General features: G+C 38.0%; 1 protein-coding gene across 1 annotated transcript in view; it reads left to right on the forward strand.

Moving 5' to 3' along the window:
- HTR1B (5-hydroxytryptamine receptor 1B) overlaps positions 1 to 15,201 on the forward strand; it is an 88,547-nt gene extending 73,346 nt beyond the window's left edge. The window contains exon 2 of the mRNA XM_058802035.1: positions 15,076 to 15,201. The gene's annotated coding sequence lies outside the window, so the exon portion shown is untranslated. The remainder of the gene's footprint in view (positions 1 to 15,075) is intronic.
- The last annotated feature ends 282 nt before the right edge of the window (positions 15,202 to 15,483 follow it).

Genomic DNA, 15,483 nt, shown 5'->3' on the forward strand with positions numbered 1-15,483 from the left:
AAAACAGTTTTTTCTGAAAAAATTACAGTCCATGCAGAACAATGCTGTATTCTTTCCTCCCACTTGCCTCATTCCCTAGGAAAAAAAAATAGAAATCAGTTGGGAAGAGTTGGATGTCTTTTTGTGAAAAAACCACTTGGGATCTTCCTACGAGCAGGAAGAGAAAGCGTGAGATTAAAGAAACTGTGCTGCCTTTCTCACCTCCTCTGTAATACGCAAGACTGGATTCATGTTGCCACCTACCAGTGCAATTTGGCACTGATGTAGTTTACAGATTTCCATTTTGTTAATTCTCTTTCTCTTACAAGCCCTGTGCTCTTGTATGCTTATGGGAGTCGAGCCTGGACAAGTCTCAAGCAGACTAAAAGTAGTGTTAACACAAATATCATTAAAATTGTCATCACAATCAAAAACATTGTTCTGTTTGCAGGTCAGGAGACACGTTACTTTTCCATTCTTTTTAAGACCCATTTGTACTCTTTTCCTCTCCCTGAGCTATGGAATCTGTGTAGCTGTACATTTGGGACTTCTCATTTGAGAATATATAAGCAGGTATTCCTTTGTGCTTTGGACATCTGCTTAAGCTTTTTAAATTTAGAAACAGAGTATTCCGCCAGCAAAAACTTTAGATGAATTAAATAGTATTTACTAGCAGCAGAACATCAGGAAAGTTTTTCTCTGTCACCAAGATGAATTACACTAGAGAATTTTGGTACAATTTCAAGATGCATATGAAGTCTTGTTCATTTCAATCAATTAACTCAGATCCCTGTTAACATATCTTCCAGTTGATAAATTACTGCAGCTTTGGGATTACAGCAAAAACTGTACCTATCTTCTATTTTTAAATTATTTTAATTAACAAGTCTTCTGTGTTTTTTATACAACCATACCCCAAAGGATTCTCCAGTTGGTCAGTTGGATGATGCATCTGACTTCCAGAACTCTAAATTTTTTCAGATTAGTAATACCAGTATTTAGCTAGTCATCATAGCCAGCTGAAATGTAAAAACTCAAAACAATGACATGTCCCATACACAAAGAGGAATGAGAGAATAAAGAAAGTAGCTGAAAATATTAGATGTCTATTGTTCTTATGCTAATGCATGATAGATATGAAGATTATTATGAATAGTACTATTCATCCTTATTATTCCCCCTAAGTATAGCATCATTATTTCCTTAACTTTCTTTAGAATAAATGTAAGGAAAAGCCTTAATGAATTCTCCTTATAAGTCAGTTTTGGTGGCAGCTACTGTTAAAAAAAATCTAGTTGGTATTTTTTTTTCTCCAATATAATGACAACAAATTAAATGTTTCATAGGAAAATGTCATGAATATGCCTGTATTTCAGTCAGCTCTTTAAATACATATAGTTTAGAACATATGCTCCTGCAGTTTATGAAACAAATATATACTGCCCTCTCTCTGGATCTTCTTTAAAAATTTACAAAACTCAATTAGATGGGCTTTGATCATAAACTTGGATGCCTGAGTACTTGACAGACAAATTTGCAAACTGAAATGGAAACTAATTTGCTAAAATATTTTCAACCTATTTTCTGAGATACAGAAAATAAAAATCCACTTTTTGGTTTTCAAATCAGAACATGCTTAAAATGGCTAAACAAATGCCATTTTCAAGACATATTATTGGATTATGAAGTCAAAAACAAAACAGTGGTAGCACACCGCAATAATTCATTTCCCTGCTGAGGTATTTTTAACCTTTTTGCAGTCTTAATTTTTCTGACAGTTCTTACTTCTGCTTTCTCAATAATTAAAATAAGAGGCAAGACAAAAAAGGGATCATGGAGGTACCTGCACAATTTTTATGCAGTGTCTAACCAGAGCCCCCAGTAGGAGGAAACGTTCCTCTCTGTCTTAAGTTTGGTGTTACATCTCTACATAAATCTTGTAGATAATCACATATGGCACTATTTTGCAAGATGGCAGGTGCTCTGTGTGAGATGCTCTGTTTTCTGAATGCTGAGTGGGAGTTGAGAAGTGGTTTGAACTGTGCTACACTATGATGAGAAGCTGAGCAAGAATTGTTTATTTTCATGTTTACAGTTCTGACTTATTTGAATAGAAAAAAAAAGAAAAGAAAACAGACTGAAAGAGATAATTAAACTCAAATTCCTGCAATTATTTGACCCCTTTGGAAGGAGACAATCAGTGAATCCCTCATAACTGATTCAGAGTGCTTAAAACCAGAGGCATGAGTATACTCAGGCTTCTTTAGAAATCCCCTTCTAATTGGGTTTTACAGAAGGTCCAAAAACTTTAATGCAAAAAGTTCAGAACATTTTGTCCAGCTGAAAAGATGAGGTACTTTGGGGAGAATTAGCTCCAGCAAGAGACAGAAGAGGAAAAAACCCCAAACTGCTGGCTAGGAAACATTTCCTCTTCTGTACTTTCCTGGTCTTTGATATCAAAGAAAGAATTGCAATTTGAGTAAGATGAAAACATGTTCTTGATGTTCTGGTGTCCCTGGCAAGAATGGACCCCATCCCAGAAACAGCAGTCCAGGAGCCTGACTGACTAATCTTCATGATGCTGCAGCAGGGAGCAGGTGCCAGCAGGCTGGAAAGCTTCATGGGAGAATTATGCTTTCTTCTTGTGTCACCAAAAGGGAAATTATTGCTAACAAGATAACAGTTGTTGTTCTATTTAAATTATCCTGGTAAAATCATTTTTTCTGACACCTATTCCCTATAATACGTCTAAACAACACATGAGCAGGCACTGTGCCATCCAATAAACTAAGCAAGACAGTTGTAAGTGCAGGCAGCTTGCAGATGATTCATTTTTGTGATTAGTGGTAATGAGCAGTGCTCTTTCTAGAAATGCAATGATTTCTGTTGACCTAGTTCCATGGACATTAATATAAGTTTGAAAATAAAAATCCTTATTCAAAGCTTGTTCTACCAGGCGTGGCACTATGGCTGGTGAAAGACTTGCATGGGATTTTATGGCGACTTTAACACACAGCCTGCTGGAAGTCAGACTCTGACCGTCAGTGGGGGATGGCAGATAAGCTCTGACTCACTGGGAGAGTTGATGTGAATGTGGCAGCTTCGACATATTTTGGATGACAAGACTGTCTGACAGTTTGAATCCCACAGCTGGTCTTGTAGAAGACAGAGTTGTAGCCCACCCTTCCTCTGTTATGGCAGGCAGAATTGCTGGCCGTGATCTCTTTCCCACCATTGCTCCGGGGTGCTGGACAGACAGTGATCCTCCTTCATACAGGACAGGGACAAGGCATGGGGGCAAACTGGCATGCCTCAAGCACTCATACAACTCTAATTATAATTTGCCTAATAAAGTCTGCCGCCGACTCAAAAATCCCTAAAAAGCATTTTCCTGGCTTTACCAATTCTCAGATCTCTATTTGCTGACTTCATGTTGCCTTTACTATGAAAATGATGAGAAGAAATATGCCCACTAAGAATGAAAACTAATGTGGTTTTTTTGCTTGAATCTCTTGTTTACTGAAAGTAAACCCCCTAGCAGGCTGTCTTCATCCTTTTAAATGTGCATGTTTAAGAAATGTTCTTATTCTTTAAGAAAATGACAATTCTTATTAATTTCTCCACCGTTCTTATTCTTTAAGAAAATGACAATTCTTGTTAATTTCTCCACCCATTTGTATAATTATGGCAGTTTTCAATTGCAACACAACAGACTACTTTTAGAAGCTCATCTGGTAAAATAAACCATCCCCTTCCCTCACCACTAACACCAAAATCCCCACCAAAAGATCCTGCAGTAGCTAACAAGAACACAGCAAATATATAATACTTCAAACATGAAAAATTCACAATAAATAATACTTTTAGTAGTCATCACATGAATAGAAGGGCTCCCTGAGCCTGAAATACAGAATAATAGAAGGTCACTGTTCAATGGAGAGGCTGCTTAAGTATTCCTAAATTATGTGAAACTCTAAAGCATTTCATTACATTCTTTTTGATCTTGATTTTGCACAAATATGGATTTAATGGAAAATCTGGTTTTTACCCTAAACCAGTAATTTACAAAGGAGTTCTGAATCAATGGATATTAAATTCTAATATTCTTTTAAATAATATGTGATGAAGAGTTTGCCTTTTCAACTTTGATGATAGGGTTGCATGGGCTCCATATAAAAGGTTTTAACTGAAATTTGGAACATAGGAGCAAGACTGGGGTATAATTTTTTGCACTGCATGGAGCCATTCAAAGTTTTAATGTCTGTGCAAGGTACAGTGATTATGAAAAATGTCAACCCTCTGCTATTATCTGGAAAATTACATGTACTCAGAGGGGAATTCCCTCTGTTTTCTCTCTTTTGTCCCCAACATAAAACATTGAGAGCCAGGGACAAAAATCTTCATATCTATTTGAAGACCAAAATGTGAGAGCAGAAACTGGCGAGCTTAGTTTTTTGGGTGCCATGATAATTTAGGCAAGCATTCTAAGGGCACAGATAATTAATTTTTTTTTTTTAGCAATACAAATTTCACAAGAACTCCCACAGAAGTTAGATGCTGTACAATAAAATTTGTTGGCAGAACTTGTATAGAGTATCCACCAAACCTAATGGAGCCAAGAGGCTCAACTACAATACAGCAAATATTTGAATCAGGATGAAACAGGAATATGCCATGTCTCCTTATCAGAAAATGCTGTAAATATTTTTCATTTAATTTGAAAAGGCAACGAGAATTCATGAAGTCTTCAGATGAATTGATGCCTTGTTCAAAAATAGGTTAATCTCAGAGGAAACTTGTCTTTATAGGAAATGTGAGATGTGCATTTTTAAAAGAATTGTTGGTATGGTATACAAAATTGGAGGCATGCAGACAAGGAAGAAGGGCAGAAAGAAGAAACTCCTTATAAGAAGATAGAATGAAGGTGAATAAAAGTCTTAAGATATCTGCTGGAGAGCACAGGAGCTGACTCAAGCTAAGGGTACTCTCATGAGTATGTATGTTTTGTAGCATTTTGGTGCGTTACTATAGAAAAGTCTGTTTAAAGATAGAAAGAAAACTGAATTGAAACAAACAGTAAGGGCATCTTTATGCATTAAGCAAATGTTTGAATCTGCCTCACTAGGATGACCCCACTCTGGGGAAACAGGCTATTTGAGAAGAAGGAAATGATGCCAAATATATTTTACTTCTTTGAAGTGTGGTTTGTGTGCACTGCTTGTTATCACCAAACTGGAATAAAAATTAAGAACCACCTAAAGGAGCTGCAGACTATCAGCAAGCCAGTGGCAAACAAAACAGCACAAAGTGTCAGAGGACGTGTGCACCACAGCCATTAGCAGCTGAGTACGGGAATTCCAGTGTGACCTCTGTAGAAAAAAATTATATTAGTGATCCTAAGGTAGGTTTGTGTAGATCTGGAAGCAGACTATGCTAAGGGGGCAACAACTCAGCAGTTGGATGTACCCACATTTCTCTTCACAGAGAAAAGCAAGGCACAATTTCCCAAGGATATTTCTGGGATTCACATTCTCTGAACCTCAGAGAAAGAAAAAGCAGTTCTTATCTCATTTACTGCTCCTGTGTTGTTCACAAGTGGAATGCAGAGTTTACCTGAAGGAAATTGATAATTGGATTCTGGTGTGAGTGTTTTGATTCATTGGCCAATTGAATCCATGTGTGTGTCTGTGTGTCGGGACTGTTGGCTGACAGTGATGAGATGTTGTGCAGTGGAGTGCAGTTGAGTGCTTGGCAGATTCAGTTTAGATATAATGTAACATAATATAGAATAACATAGTATAATAAAGTAATTCATTAGCCTTCTGATAAGATGGAGTCCTTATCATCATTTCTTCCTGGACTTTGGACAAAAATATCACCGATAGTTGGACTCCTCTGACTATACAGCTAAATAAAGTAGAGTGTGGGAGAAGCACCTTCATTCATCCCTACTGCTTGACTGGTGCACACTGTTGCCTTAGTCTGTCGCTCAGAGGAATAGCTTAGACTAAGCTAGCACACTCTGAAGCAATCTCTAGGTCCAGTTTAAGGCCAGTGTGTGCCACAAACCATTGCAAATACAGTGTAAACAAGACAGATATGCATCCTTCCACAGTCCTCCAGCACAACCTAAATACCTCCAGTTTCATGCTATGAAAACAATCACTATAAACCAGTTTGACAGCCTGGACATAGCTTCAGCATTATTTCAGAGACTGAATTTAAAAAAAAAAAAAAAAAAAAAAAAAAAAAAACAACTAAAACATGTGGACAGACAACAAACAGGATCATAGTGCCAGAAGAGCATCATACAGAGGCAATGAGGAGACTCAGAAGCACTGCAGTGCAGTGTGGAAGAAGTCAGTCTATACCACTTCACTGAAGGCCATTTCTAGCACTGCTTTAATTAACTTTATAAGCACAGTTTTTCAGGGATGGTAGTGAACTCTTTTTGGTAGCCACTCACAGCACAGGACCATCCTGTTCCTGCTACTGAGCTGCTCTGGGACATGGATGCTCTGCTCTCTGCTCTCTGCCAGTTCCACAGAAGGATGGGTTACTCTCTTCCACAACTCTGCCAAAGCTCTGATAATTTAAAGCCATTTGATTAACTCATTGCTTGAGACTGAAAAAGGCTCCTCCACTACTGAGAGTCACTCAGTTTTCTGAGGGGATCCTTAAGCCAAAGAACCCTAAAGATTGACTGCAGGCTTCACTGCTGTCACATTCTTGGCAGATATCATACAGAGGCCATCAGCTGAAGGGGTGTAAGAAGACTTTAGGTGAGTTTTGAAAAGACTCATTTGAGGGACATACTGGTTTGGGATTTATAGGATGTAGCGGGTAAAATATTAATGTAAAGATATACAAAGAATATATGGTACCAGGTAACACAAGAACTCTTGTTAATCAGCAGGAAGGAAGGAGCACTTTAGTGCATTTGGCTGTCACTGAGTTGATCTAAGGAAATTGCCTTGTTGGCCATAAGCTCTTTCCAGTCATACGCACCAAAAATGTATCAAACCTTCTGCATGGTCAATGTTTTTAAAAGCCTCCTCTCAGTAGACACTCAAAACTGAAGTAATAGAGAATATATTAGCAGTTGTGCAATCAAATTTACTGCACTGGGGTCAGCTCACTTTCCCAGTAAAATCCCTTCAATATTTTATAGGAAATAAAAATGGCATAGTATGCCAAGTATTTCACAACTTCCTAGCTGGAGAACACCAAAACCCAAAAACATAAATATGAAGTGGATATTTGCAGAGGGTATTTTTTTCATGTTGCACCTCTCTCTTCTGGCAACAGGAATATACACTCACAGTGTACAAACACACACAGTGGACAAACAGGAAATCAGGGAAATTCTATCAGGGATATCAGTACATCAGGGAAATTCTATCTTGCCATAACTGTATATATTTGTAATTCACTAAACTAAACTTGTTCTGACTACAGGCACAGTAAACCAAATCACATCAATGGCTGTGACAGAAGCAGAAGGGATTAAATATGGGACAAGAATCACCTCTTAAACAGTACATTTAGCATATATATTAGACCAACACACCTTAAAATAATCTGAAAAACACTGTATCCATTGCACTTTAAAGACTGAAGACACAATAAAGGCAATCTTTAAATTTGTAGTTTGTTAGGAATAGTCTCCATAGGCTTTTCATTTCATTTCAGACGCAGTTTTTTAACGTGGGACCAAGAAAGCTTGATACAATGGCAATGAGCTGATCAATGCCCCTTCTTTGCCACTTCCACCTACCCAAAGACTATTTGGAGAGCTATTTTTCTTATGCTACAAAATTGTGATCCCAAATTTATAATATCCTACAGCTACACCAGGACATCCTGGAAAAAGAGGAGAATTTTTATGAGCAGACATATTTTTTCCTAGTTCCATTATCTGTTGGCTTCAAGGTTTATCAGTATGGAATATTTTATAGGCAAGAAAGAAATACCCTTGCCACAGCCCACGTGTTAACCCTGCCCACTGTAGCACCTCAGGGTCCAACTATGGAGCTGTGCAAGCACAAAGGAATGGATGGTCCCTGCTCCACACACCTTAGCACAGTGAAATGAGGCTGGAGCACGTGGGGCCTCAGGCACAGCACTGCCACTTTAGACCACCTTTGAGGCACGTGTACAACATCTGATCCAGAAGCCCTGGTGGCCTCTAAACTGACCAACCCACAGCCAAAAAACCTCCCTAAATTCTGCCAGGGATACCAGACTGAAAGTCAGTTACCCCTGGCAGATATCTGCTGTCTCTTCCTGTTTCTGCTCTCATCATTCCCTGCAAGATGAAGAATAGATGAGGGCATTTCTTGTGCTCCTGATCCCTTAAGCACGCCCTGCAGCTGACACCTGAGTGTCAGCAAGTTGCCCCCAGAGCTGTCCCTGGGCAGCTGTGTAATTCGGGGAGCATGCAGAGCTCAGAGAGGCCATGGCTTTCCCTGGGGTGGATGTCATGGCTCTCTGGCTGAGCTGGCAGGGCTCCAGCATCCTTCCTGCACACTCTTCCACGTGAACTGCTGCCCAAGCTGCCACACCATGTCCTTGTTGGCAGCATTGCTTGTTACCAGCACTCCCTAAGGGCTTCTTTTATACATTGTGGAGACTTGGCTCTCATTGCTCCTGACCCCAGAAATGTCTCACCAGCATGAGCTGCAGAGTCCTGGCAGTAGCACACATATATAAGTTTAGGCAGTTTAGGCATATTCAAGTTTAGAATGTTATTTGACTAAAGTGTGTGTTTTTTTGCAGCAATAGTTTGAACCAATTACACTGAAGCTGTTTTAAACTGCAGTCAAAATAATATCTAAAGCTTTAATTTCTCCTTCTTCCCCTCCTGAGGGAGGCAGGGAAGAAGTATTAGAGAGAGTTGCAGTTACACTTCTTTATTTCGAAGAAAAATTGTGTATCCTTTGAAACACAAGAAAGTGGGAAGAGATTCTTTCAAGACTCTGCCTTGTTCTCCTTCCATGATCTCTTTCATGGTTTACAAAGGGGTGACAATGTGCCATAGCATGAGAGCAGCAAAGAACAAGATGAAGGACTTTCTTTTGGTTTGTTGCTGTGCAGTCAGTGGGTGGAGCATCACAATCAGGGCTCACACCGCACATCGCCTGCAGCAACATTCAACTCTAAGTATGTACAAGTGAAGAAATGATTCCCAGGTAAAGAAGAGAAAGTGGTAGTGATTGATGTCTTTCTTACTTCATGTGCTTCCACTGAGAAAATGTTTCTTCTCATCACATAATTTTTTCCTCTTCTGCTGAGAACTATTAAGAAACTCGAGCTGGAGACAAGCTGAAAGAATCAGTGTGAATAATGCTTTGGTGTAGAGAGATCAAGGATAAGGTACAAACAGAATTAAACATTTCTGAGTTTTAGTGGCAACATTTTTGAATTATTTGTGTCCATCAGCTGAGTCCATGACTGCGTCCAGTTGGCATGCCCCAGCCCTGGGTGAAAACGGGACTTCCTAAAACTGAGCACGTGCTGCCATAGTTTTGCCATTAGGGAATCACTTGATTCACTCACTAATTGGTTGCGGCAACTTCCATGGAAACCTGAATGTACTTTCATGAGTGACCTCACGTGCTCTGGAAGGATATTAACACACTGACCTACCTACTCCATTTGAGAGTGGTTATGGTTTCATTTAGGTACTGAAGCTAGCTGGTAAAGCTAGCTAGTCTCAGGAATCCATGAGATCCTTCCTATCAGAAAGTGCCTTCCTCACCTCATTGATGCTGGAAATGACCTTATTTGGGACGTATTAGGTCAGTGAGGCTCAACTCCTTTGCTGGCAGACGACATTAGAATTAAGACAATTTCATTAAAGTTTTGTAACTCCTAAAGTTGTATGGCAGCAGCATCATCTACCCAGGCTGCTTTGGGGACCCCACTTATAGACCAGCAGGGAAGAGGAAGTGTGATTCTCCTCTCGCTACAGATGGGGAGCAGTACAGTCATGTTCTCCAGCTCAGTCCCTCACACAGTTTAGTATCATTTCAGGGGAGAACCAAGGAAGAGACTCTGTTTGTCATTACTTTTACACATGAAAAGCATAGTAGGACCTCTGAGGCCATGCAGTGTGGTTACTATTACAAGCCATCATATATTTCTGCATTCTCCTTATTTATTTTTATGCAAGGAATAGTTCAGATAATTGTTACATGTTTACCAAACCAGTGTACTTTCTCTTAGACTATTCAATGTAGAAAACTTGCATACCAAAGTAGTAATATCCATATGCTTTAACCTTGGGATGTCATTGGGATAAGATATCAAAAGGCAGAATCAAAAGCAGAAATGTTATTGTCTCTCAAGAGTACAGATGTTCATCAAGAAAGAGGAAGTAAGTTTTTTGCATTACTACTGGTACAATTCAAATGGCCTGGGATGAAAATAATCCTGTAGGTGTAATAAAGACCTCTATCTACCCTGTACAAATTATTACATCTGCAAATAGATGGTGGAACAAATGGAGAAGAATTATTCCTTTAATAGTATGTCCATAATCCCCTATGATTTAGGAAACATAATTGTTCTACAAGGTCGGGAGAAGAAAAACAGAAGTGTTAATGTGTTAATGTATTATTCTCATTTAACAATTCTGCTCTTTTTATATTATTGTAATTCAACACTTAATTTATCCTGAAAGCTAATAGCTTAGTACAGGAATTCAATATCTGTTCTTTTTGTCCTGGAAGCTATATTTTAACAAAAAAAAAGAAAAAAGGAAAAACAAAAAACCCAACACAAGACTGAACATATCTGCAGAAATACAAAAGAAAAAAGAAAAAAGAAAAGAGAATAGATGAGTGTTTTAAAATAGTCCAAAATTCAATTTAGTATTCTTTCTGTGTTAAATACCATTTGAGGAAGAGAAAAGTCAATTCACTGATGCTCCTGATCCTAATGAAAGATGTATAGATTTGGAGAGGAAATATAGTGATATAGAATACCATGCAAGTAATTCAGGATAGTCCACTGAAGACAATTCTTAAAAGTCTATTGTTTGTGGTAAAGAAATCTCACATTATTAATTATAGACAGCAATACTAGTAGAGAAACATTATCCTGAATTGGGTGGCATAGTCAAGCAGTCAGTGAGCTAACTGATATTATTTATATCTTAAATGGATCTATCTAATGTATCTATCTAATATCTATCTTAAATGTAACAAAAAAGTTACATTTAAGTTACATTTACCATTATTGATAAGGACAAAAGAAAAGTTAGATGTCAAGGTCTAATATCCAAATTTCCTCTTGAAATCAGTGGAAGTGTGGCCAAAGTGCCAGTGCCACATTTTGGCTCCAAATTCAACTTAGTTTGATGAGCTTTACTGGGCAATGTGTCTTAGGGAACCGAGTCACTGTGAATATGTAATGTTTACAAACTGGGAGAACTCAGCACATCCAATGACTTCATCACCTGGAGCCTTGCATAGATATTTTTAGTAGCAGTTTTAGAAAGTATCTATCATATGTATGAATTTCCAGAGGTACTAGGGATTAACTTCTCTTATCCACAAGGGAGGCAGTTTGCATTCACTGCAACCCTGAAGTGTGAACTAGGAGATTGAAAGTGACAACTTAAACATCCTAATCCTTGTTCTCAAGGATATTGCTACTCAATATCACTAATGTTCTGAAACGTGCATCTAAACTTAAATAGCCAGAGCTATATATTTAGATTTTTAGATATACTGTGTACATCATGGGGTACCTTTATTTAGGAACAGGAGAAAAACATCCATGTATATATATAAGTAGTAATATGATTAGGTTGTCCCCCAGTGACCAAAAATTCAGGTTTTAGAATTTGAAATTTCAGCAAATATATTCTCTTTGTGATTGAAACTCATAATGAAACAAAGCACTTCCCTTGTTTTATTTTGGTTTGGTTTTTATTTTAGTCAGAGCGGTATAATTTATCAAATACTCATACAGAATTGTGAAGGCTTCATCTTGTAATTATTTCAGGACATCCTAAAACTTCCCATCTGTTAAAAAGACTACTACTATTGATAAGTCTAGAATAAGCTGCACATGCCTTTTTTTCAGGCACAAAGCCATTACATGATTTAAAGGAATTAAGATATATAGGGAGGAGATTAGAGTCCTTGATAGGCCTTTTCTGCTAAAGGAAGTTGTACAGTTCCATACAAGTTCACAGAACTCTACGCTTAGCAGTGGAATTCTGCTCTACTGTAAGTGAAATAAATCTAAATTTTCTCTTCACACTTTTTCTTCCTCCTTATTTAAAAACATGTATTCCTCTCTGCTTTGCAGAAAAATGCATTTTTCGCTGGAAGGGTTTGTACGCTCCAGATACAAAATTTGCTTTATGCAAAACACAGTTACAGCTGGCACTCATCACCTCTGTGTGCTGCTGCCCTTGTCCTCACCGAGCAGGGGCCTGAGTATTCTAGGAAGAATTGTGTTTTATTTGCTGTGGTGTAAGTCACAACCCAGCATGAACAGGGTCTGTTCAGTGAGCAATTAGTTTCTCTTCCAGTTCTTTAGTTTTAAGAGGCCTCTGGGATTGTCAGAGCCATTGAGCAAAATAAACAGTAAGTGTTTTAAAGAAGGAATCTGTGGCTTCACAAGACACCGACCCTTGCAGCTCTTGGAGGTGTTTTGTTAACTACCCCCTTCTGGGTCCCTCAGGCAACACCTGGACTTAGCTTCTTGTTGTTTCATGAAGCTGAATGGATTGCTGATTAGTACTGCATGACTTTTACTTCCCATTTTATTTCTATGTCTAGCTTTGACACTGCTCACACCCCTCCTTTGCAATCCACACCCCCTCAAAAAATGTTCTGACTGATGCCATAAGGCAACAATCTCATTCTCAGGCAAGTTTCAGCATCTCCTTATGGTTCTTGGAGAACTTCACATTTCTTGCCAGGCCTAAGTATGGATGGGAGTGTGAGAGTAGGTGTATGGGTCTTTTCAGCCAACCCTGGCAGCAGGAAAAGCTGAGTTAGTCAGAGGTGCAGAGGAATTGCATGTGATGGGGAAGGCTGAGAGAACAAGTTGTGTGCAGAGGTTGGGTGTACTACCGAGACCCCAAAAGCGAGATAGGAGATTATTTTTATACATATTGTTCCAAGCCTGCAAAGCTTGCACAAAAGGCTCAATCAGAATACATGAAAAAGGTGCAGAGTTGTTAGGAATCTGCTCCTAAAAATTCCCATGTCAGCTCTTACATGAAGAGGACTCGTTAAATTTGCAGGCTGTTTCTTTGGTAGGTTAGTTCAGTGTCTGTTGATTGATATCATAAGATTCACTGTTCTTTATAATAAAAGAGAGAGACAAGAAGGAAAAAAAAAAAAAACAAGACAAATATTAAATTAAGGACTGAATCATGGTGGCACAGTATAGCTCTTTTTGCTTGAATGGTGGGCACCTGCCTTACTTTAGAATGGACACCTTCCCAGCTGTAAATTGCCCAAAGGGACTCACCTGTGATACACTTATGCACTTAAATAAGCTGTTCTGAACTGTAGTTTATAGTATTACTTCTCAGGTCCTCTCTTCCCACAAGAGAGCATGTAAGCTGGGCATGGTTTATTTTGACAACTAAAGATTTATGATCCACGTGCACTGTGGGAAGTGCTTACACTGTTGGCTGTCATTTTAAATTGAGTGCATGTTGAGCCCAGTTTGCATTTATCATTTCTGCTAGGTTCCTTCCTCAACTGTCACACTAAATCTGTTACAGAAAAATCCTGTTTTTAAATGGAAGTCAAGCAGGAATATTAGCATTGCTTACAAAAAAAGGAACTCTAACAAAACAAAACTTGCTGTCAGTTTGCTATGCCTTTCATCCTCTTAATAGTAGACTGAAAAATTACATTGGCTGAGAGATTTTAAGGATGTCAGCTTGCAGAAAGCAAGAAGTAATCACTTAGACATATCTTTTCATAACCCAAGCCATTTAATTTGCATACGTACAGTTGAAATGGGTCATAAATTCTTTTTAAATGGGGGATACTCTGTTCCATTGGTTTAAAAATAATTTATTTGCATATTTTATTGCTTCTATATTTATGACACTATTAAGATCACAGTGAATTTATAAATCTTCAAATACCTGCTGTAAGAACTAAATTTTGCGAATCTCTTTATAAAACAAAAACTTTCAAAGGATGGCACCTTATCACTTATCTATATTCACAAACAAATATGAAAAAAGGCTTTAGGACTTTCATATCCATTAAACAAAGAAAGAAATTTTCTGGGTCCAAACTGATCTTTGCCTCACTTTCATTTCTTATGTGCGGAGCACTCAATTTCTTATTTGTATACTCCCAGTCCTCTCTACATTCAGCTCTGCAACTGGAGTTTGCACCAGCGTTCCTCACCTTCCCCAGCTGTAAAATGGACAATATATACCCCTGACACTGGCCAGGCACCTCTTCAAAGTGAAGAACTCAAATGATTTCAGATATATATAACATGTAGTAGTGTTTTTAAAATGAGGTAATAATATTTTCACCGCAATAGATGTCATAAAATAATAGAGACACTTAAATATGATAACATAGCAAATTGTGCATTGTGATATAGATATAGATATAGATTAGATATAGATATAGATATAGATATAGATATAGATATATCTAGATATCTATATCTATAGATAGATAGATAGATAGATAGATCGATCTTCTATGTCCAGTACAAGTTTTTTGAAAAACAAAAATTCTCCTCTAGCACTGTTTGAAGCTAAAAGCACATTGAGTCTTGTTATCATTCAGGAAATTAAAATTACACAATGGGTTTCTATTAACATAAAAAATAAACAGAAATAGAGAACAGTAAGTTTCCTGAACTGTCAGTTTATAGGAAAGGGATATAGGGACTCAGTGGATTTACCGTTTTGTTCAGATTTTCACCATTTTAGCATAAAGGATTTTAGCAATGTTTCATTTGGTTGTGATTTTTTGTTTTGCTTTGGGGGTTGGTTGGGTTTTTTCTGTTTTTTTTTTTTTGTTTGTTTGGTTGGTATTTTGGGGTTTCTTTTGTTTGTTTATTTGTTTGTTTGTTTTTGTTTTTTAGAGAAAAGAAAAGGGAGCAGGATGTAGTAAGGAAGTAATGACTACCAGGATTAAAAAAACTGTCAGAAGTCAGTGAGAAGAGAATGACACACTCATTTGCATCACCTTTCAGCCAACAGAACCTGTCCAAAATCCACTCCCACAAGAAGCAGATTAAGTTCCTGCCCTTCCCGGAACAGGATTGGTACTCCTTGTGCCAACCTCTTTCATAGAGTGTGACTTCATATGTAAATCAAATAATAAATTTCCTATTATTCATCTTGCCAAAGAGAGTATCACCTGAAGAGCTCAAGAGTTGCTGTGCCTCTCACAAGCACACCATGAGGCCTGGGATGGGATGTACACTTGTGAGAAATTATGAACCTTTATGGTCTGTCAGTATTAGCCCTTGGGGATTCAGCTTCTTCCA

This window comes from Ammospiza caudacuta, chromosome 3, assembly GCF_027887145.1.
Source record: "Ammospiza caudacuta isolate bAmmCau1 chromosome 3, bAmmCau1.pri, whole genome shotgun sequence".
Taxonomy (NCBI): Eukaryota; Metazoa; Chordata; class Aves; order Passeriformes; family Passerellidae; genus Ammospiza; species Ammospiza caudacuta.